We start from the raw sequence: 6,246 nt of genomic DNA, 5'->3' as shown, positions 1-6,246 counted from the left end.
TTTAAAAATATATATTTTTATAATTGAATGAATTATAGTTTTATATTATATATAAATATTTATATTAATAATTTTTACATATATGACATCTAAACATAACGTTCACATATATATATATATATTTTCATGATTGCATGACATATATATAAAATAGAATAATATTTAAAAAGAAATTGATAATAGAAATAAAATAAGAATAGAAAAAGTCATAGTGTAGACAGCACTATATATGCATCAACTATTTTTAGATTCTAATATATCTCTTAATGTCCTTTGGTGAATTTGATGAAGAAAAAAAGCTCCAATCACTTGATAAAAACAAACTATCACACAAATTTATAAGATAAAAAAATAATATGCATGTCTTTATTATTTTTAAATAAATATGATTTAATTATTTAAATTATCATAAAATATCTTATTTTAATTAATTAATTAATTAATTTTTGTTTAAGTTTATGTTTGTTCTATTTTTTGAATGTGGCACTCACAACAAATGATTATATATTATATGTTTAATATAATATTAAGTTTGATTAAATTTTATTTGAGTTATAAAATATATGACTCTATTATTTTTAAATAATTATCATTGTAAAATATCTCAAAAATATCTTATTTTAATTTGTTTAATTATTTATTTATTTAAGTTTAAGTCATGTTTACAATCTACTGTTAAATATAAGAATATTCTGTTAAATATAAGAATATTCCGTTAAAGTTAACTGGAAAAAATTAAAAAACTGTTAAAATCAAAAATTTCGGTTATCTACACACTTTTTATATAGAATAGATATATATATATATATATCTAGGTAGATATAGATCTTATTCATACATGTACATGTACATAGAACTTTAGGTGCAAGTTTTTAATGTATTGTTGAGATCAATATTCTCGTCTCAAAACAAGTTTTTAAAAAATTATTTTTGTAAATTTTTGTAATAATCATGTTAAATAAATTTATAAATATTTATGTAAATGTGAGTTACAAAAATATACGTTTTAGTTGTGAAATTAGTTTTGTAAATTGTTGTTACAAAAATGTAAAACTTGTTTAAAAAAAATATTGTATTGCACCACAATATTCAATAAAGTGTTTTATAAATAATAAATATCTTAAATTTATATTTTTAAGTTGTATAGCATAAATATGATGGTTCATGTAATTTTTTGGTACAATATTGTAACAATATGGAAATGATAATATTTTTATGTATATTTTGTTTATAATTCTTAACTATAAAATATTTTCGTAAATGTTAATTACACAAATATATTTCTTAGTTGTAAAATTAGATTTGTAAACTATTGTTACAAAAATAAAAAAATTAGTTACGAATTTGTTTGTAAGTTTTATCTACAAAAAAAAAAAAAATCTACAATTCTATAACTGATTTTGTAAATATTATTTACAAACATATAACAGATATTTACAAATTTGTAACAGATTTTTACTAGTTTGTAAACGTTGATCACAAAAAATTATATTTTACAGCTTTTTTTATGATTTTGCAACTCCGTATTTACGCTTTTGTCATTCCATATTTTTATCAAAAAATTCCGTATTTTTATAATGCACCGTATTTTTCAGATTTTTTCTAACTTTTAGTGTATTTTTGTCACACTCGATCAACTAATATATATAACGCCCCAAAATGTGTCCATTTTACATTTAAAAAAAAAAAAAAAGTTTGTTTGCTAGCAGGCATTGCGATCAAATAACATTATAGTAATATTCTATATAATTAATAATTTCATTTATTGAACTATCAAGTTATGATAAATTTTAAAAAATAGAAACAAGAAAAAAGAAAATAGCAGTTTAAACACATGCATGTTGTCATGGTGATAAAAGAATATTATTAATGAGTCGGAAGAACTGATTTATGCACGACACATGTATATAATATACAATTAGTTAATTAGTCCAGTATCTCGGACCTAACTCATTTAAAATGGTATGTCACACTTAGCATAATTATTTCCTTGTAGTACATTGAGTTTGTATTTACAACAAATCGTTTAAAATGCTACTTGACAAAGTTATATATACTATTCTTATACGTTTATTTGGTTTTATTTTTCTTTTCAAATATAACAGAACTCGAGAATATATTCACAGTAAAAAAGGTTTAACTTTGACAAAAAGAAAATACTTATATATCTCTTCTCTATATAATAAGTGTGTAGATAACGGAAATTTTTTGCTTTAACGGTTTTTTATTTTTTTAATGTTAACTTTAACGGAATATTCTTATATTTAACAGAATATTCTTATATTTAACGTTAGTTTGTAAACATGATTTAAACTTAAATAATTAAAAAAATTAAAATAAGATATTTTTGAGATATTTTACAATAATAATTATTTAAAAATAATAAATAATTAAACAAATTGAAATAAGATATTTTTGAGATATTATACAATCATAATTATTTAAAAATAATAAATAATTAAACAAATTAAAATATGATATTTTTTTAGATATTTTACAATAATAATTATTTAAAAATAATAAAATCATACGTTTTATTACTTAAATAAAATTTAATTAAACTTAAACTCATCTATTATAAAATAATATCATCATACAAAGAAAAGTAAAGTATAAATGCCAACAGCTCGGTTGTACAAGAAAAATATCAAAGCTGCTAAGCAATAATTGTCTTCACAACAAAAAAGAGTAAACTACTGGCAAAGTACAAAGTCTAGTTGATCAGGTGCAACGTTTTCCTGGTCGGGAGGGATACAACTTCCCTGGTCAGCTGAGCATGTATCACTGGTCGAGTAGGAAACTCTATTGTTGAGCATGACTAACATCGATGAGTCCCTGGAGTGAATCAAACAAATGCATGCAAAGTAAATACTACATAGTGAAAAATTGTCTTTGAGAGGAGAAGTCAAGTTTTCACCAAGATTGATTGAGAGAAATCAATCTCTCAAAATAATTATGTGAGGTTCGAACAAAGTGTTTTTGTAACGACCCAAAATAGCTAATAAGGCTTAAGGGCCTTGATTAGTGTGCCAGGAGGGCATGTTGGGATTTATGTGTGATTTTATGAGTTAAATGCATGGTTATGATTTAAAGCATGTTATATGACTATTTGATTATCTGAGATGCATGACTATGTATATTAGTATGCATGTGGGCCCAGATCGTGTTAGAAGGGCATAACTGTAATTTTGGCCATGTTGGGCATAACTGCATTGATATGTGATGATTGTTGAGACCACATTGTGATGTGGATGTATCTGTGATTTGTGACTCGAGGCGATCCCAGTGAGCAGGCTAGCGGTAAGTGATGGCGGGAATTTGTACCCGGGTCGGGGCGAGCCTCGAGTATAAATAGGATCTGTTGAGTTTATTGGCGTTTATTTTGATATCGAGGAATATTGTTCTGGTGATTTATCAAGTGTTGGGAAGCAACGGGAAAATATTAGAGACACTTGAGGATTAGCGGGAATTGGGTAAAATGACTAAAATGGCCATATTTGGACAAAAGGATTTAGAATTAATAAGGTGGGCATTTTGGTCATTTGGCTTTTTGGAGATAGATTAAATAAGGCTTTACACTTAGTGGTATTTATAGAGAAAGTGTGTTGGCTATGGAGAGAAAGAAAGAAAAGAAAGAAAAGAGAGAAAACAGAGGGGTTTTTCTCAAGGATCGGTTTGTGCATTCTTGCACCATTCCTCTCCGTTTTTCTTGGAGCAAAGCTCAGTGGGGAGCTAGGATAGGCTGAGCATCAAGGATCTTAAGGTTACACTTGAAGATTTGGCAAGGATTAGCAAGAACACATCAACTTTTGAGGTAAGTTTTTAGAGATTTCAGTTTTAAGGGTTTTGATGGTTTGAGCTATGTTTTGAGCTGAGTTGATGGGAATTTTAGGGAATTTCTGGGCAAGCTTTGAGGATGAACAAGCTAAGGAGGTCTAGGGTTGAATCAAGGTCGAAATTTGCATCAATGGTAAGAATTCTAAGCCTTTAACTTTGTTGTTGACTGAATTTCTGGGTTTAGGGTTGTTCATGGTGAATTTTGAGATTTGGGATGTTTGTGCTTGGGTTTTGAGATTTGGGGATGCTTTGGATGAATGGAGAGTGTTTATAAGCTTGATTTTGGGTTTGGAAAAGGTTTGGACAAGTTTAGGGTTGAAATGGTTGAAGGAAATCGCAAGAGGCGATTTTTGGGTTCTGCTGGGCTGCAACTAGCGCTACAGCGCTAGTCAGTGGGCGCTGTAGCGCTAGCCCCTGTTCTGGGGGGAGTGTTTCTGCTTGTAGCGCTACAGCGCCCTCTTTAGAGCGCTGCACTGTTCACAGAAGTGGATTTTTGGGTTTTTGATGAGGGATTATGACCTAGGGTTCGGGGCTCGATTCCGCCACTTTGTTTTGGGGATTTAGGACTTCCCGGGGGCTCGGGATTGGTCCCGAGGCTAGGTATTCGGACTTGGGGTTCGGTGTTGACTTTGGCCTATGTTTGTGCCTAGATGTGCGCTAAGGCTCGAGTGGGATTGTGCTCAAGGAGTCAGGTGATCTAAGCTATTGAATTGAAAGGTAAGAAAACTATAACACCCGTAGGATAAGGCATGGGCCCATAGTGTGATTGCGGGGCACGGCCCTATATTGCATGATGAGATGATTGCAGGGCACGGCCCTATATTTTGCATTACATGTTAGGGTGTAGACTTAAATGAATTGATATTTGTTTGAATGGAGTTTGAGTTATACTATATGTGATTATAGTGGAATGATACGGCGCGGAGCCGAGAACGGCAGTGGGGCCGGTAGTAACACTTAGCACATGGGATGCTTGTGGTCAGGGTAGGACCCAGTGGATACGTGTGATATCCCTACGGTGAGGACCGAGACCCCAGGCTTTGGTAAGGCTTTTGGGGCGGCATGGCCGTGTTTGCTTAGTCTAATGGTTGACTTGTTTATCTGTGGACTATCTGATATGATTAACTGTATATTTTGCATATGTTATGTACTGCATGAGTTTTCTTACTGGGCTTCGGCTCACGGGTGCTCTGTGTTGCAGGTAAGGGCATAGATTGAGTCAACCAACCATGAGTACAGAGAGCGTGAAGCGACGTGTACATGTTTGGCCTGCCTGACTGCTTTGGTTGGGGGTTTATTCGAGAAATGGCTGTAATAATCTATAATTTTTATAACTAATCAACTGTAAGCTTATTTCAAGATGTAAATAGTTTTCAAACCTTATTTTGGGATCCCAAATGTTTAATACTAGAAGTTTTAATGAAACGACGCATTTTCAAAGATTACAGCCTTAACTTTTTATTAGTCGCACTTTTGTTTTAAAAACCTCGGTTAGCGAGTTCATTGCACTATTTTGTCTTAAAACTCACTTGGTAACGGCTCTAAGGTAGTAGGGCGTTACAGTTGTTGATGGTTTTTGGTAGGGAAAGTTTTAGGCATAGGCTTAAATGGCTATGCCATGTGCCCAAGCAAATGCCTAAGTGCCTAAAGGTGCTTAAAGTGTTTAAAAAAGGTGGTGTCCGAGTGGCTCATGTGGTGTCCGAGCGGACACCTTGAGATGGTCGGTTGGGTGCATGTTGGTCCGAGGAGCATCTCGCCTATGTCCGAGCAGCCAGGCGTGCATTTGGAAGGTGATGCCTTGGCGTCCAAGTGGAAGAAAGCTGGAGTCCGAGCGGTGTGTGGGTTGTCCGACCAGCTGGAGATGCATCCGAGCGGCTGGAGGAGATGCATCCAAGCGGCTATGTCAATCCGAGGAGATGCGCCTGGTCTGAGGAGCCCGTGTGCGTCCGAGCCGAGGAGAGGCAGCGTGGTCCGAGGGGTTCATATGGCCATGTCTCTGATACCATGATAATTTTGCAAAATAGACAAAAGGAGAATTGAGAGAGAATCAAAAGGGTGGCTAGGTTTTCATTATATCAAGAAATAGAATTTGAAGAAATCACAAGACAAGTTCTGTCGTGGGAGTTTACGTGAAAGTAATCAACCGGATGGGAGCTTTTGAATGACCTCGAGAACATTTGGTTAGAAGAAAAGTTTATCATATGAGAGAATCGTATAATAAACTTGGGGGGGCAAATGTTATCCCCAAAAATTGGAGATGGATGACGTGGCAATAGAGGTGACAAGTGGCAGTACATGGTCCGTAAACAACACATTAATAGTCAATAAATATATTGGCTCCTCAGAGTTGTGATAAAGTGACCTGGTAGATTGATGAAGAATTTTGACTGGCTTGAGAAGTGTCATGAC

Source organism: Humulus lupulus, chromosome 2 (assembly GCF_963169125.1).
Source record: "Humulus lupulus chromosome 2, drHumLupu1.1, whole genome shotgun sequence".
Lineage (NCBI taxonomy): Eukaryota > Viridiplantae > Streptophyta > Magnoliopsida > Rosales > Cannabaceae > Humulus > Humulus lupulus.
Note: the sequence above shows the minus strand (reverse complement) of the source record.